Source organism: Kryptolebias marmoratus, linkage group LG8 (genome assembly GCF_001649575.2).
Source record: "Kryptolebias marmoratus isolate JLee-2015 linkage group LG8, ASM164957v2, whole genome shotgun sequence".
Lineage (NCBI taxonomy): Eukaryota > Metazoa > Chordata > Actinopteri > Cyprinodontiformes > Rivulidae > Kryptolebias > Kryptolebias marmoratus.
The window spans coordinates 27,286,469-27,287,399 of record NC_051437.1 but is presented as its reverse complement, the minus strand read 5'-3'; the positions used below and the strand labels follow the sequence as shown (position 1 = coordinate 27,287,399).

The following is a 931-nucleotide window of genomic DNA, read 5'->3' as shown; positions in this document are numbered from 1 at the left end:
CCAGGCGCTCGCCAACGTGCCCCACCTCCAGGCCTGGCTCCAGAGTGGGGCCCCGGTGACCCGCGTCCGGGCGATGGAACACTGTGTCCAATATTTATATTCATCATAAGGGGTCTTTGGGCTGCACTTCGTCTGGCCCCTCACCTATATATAAATAGTACTTTAAAAATGTAAATTTTGTAAAATGAATAAGAACAAAAATAAAGAGTAGAAGCACTCAGAGAGCACAAACCTCAGCCAAGGACCTTGGGTCATTAAAAAATTGTAAGATCTAAATCGTGACCCGGATCACCACCAAAATGTAATCACTTGTTTCTTGTGACAACCCCAACATTTCTTGGAAACTTGTCGGTGTTAAATATAAATACATGACATTAAAAATAAACTAGTGAGAAAATTTAAAGAAAAAAAAAAAAATTTTTACTAAGAAAATTTCAATAAAAATGTAAAAACTATATTAAATCAGTACAATAAGTATAAGCAATATACATAATCTATTAAAAGAAATAATGATGAAATAATGATAATGATATAAAATCTTTGCACATTTTGTTCTTTCTTTATTTTTTTTAAATGACTTTATCAATTAAAGCCCTCCCTGGGCTGCCACCTTCCTGTGATGGAGGGGTTGGAGTGTCCCAATGATCCTAGGAGTTATGCTGTCAGGAGCTTCATGACCCTAGTAGGGTCACCCAAGGCAGACAGGTCTGAGGAGAGGGACCAGATGAAGTGCAGCCCAAAGATCCCTCATAAAAAACAACATTTTTGGATGGAGTGTTCCCTCGCCCGGATACGGGTCACCGGGGTCACTCGGTTCGCAGCCGAGTGTGAAACGGCCGGGATGAGGATCAGTGCCTCCAAATCCGAGGTCATGGTCTTGAGCCGGAAAAGGGTAGAGTGCCTTCTCCGGGTCGGGGAGGATGTCCTGCCC

The 931-nt window shown here is 42.3% G+C and overlaps 2 protein-coding genes across 4 annotated transcripts in view; one reads left to right on the top strand and one right to left on the bottom strand.

Moving 5' to 3' along the window:
• zgc:103759 (U8 snoRNA-decapping enzyme) overlaps positions 1-931 on the top strand; it is a 576,073-nt gene that overhangs the window by 20,799 nt on the left and 554,343 nt on the right. The window lies entirely within an intron of this gene.
• LOC108246106 (collagen alpha-1(XX) chain) overlaps positions 1-931 on the bottom strand; it is a 45,846-nt gene that overhangs the window by 19,332 nt on the left and 25,583 nt on the right. The window lies entirely within an intron of this gene.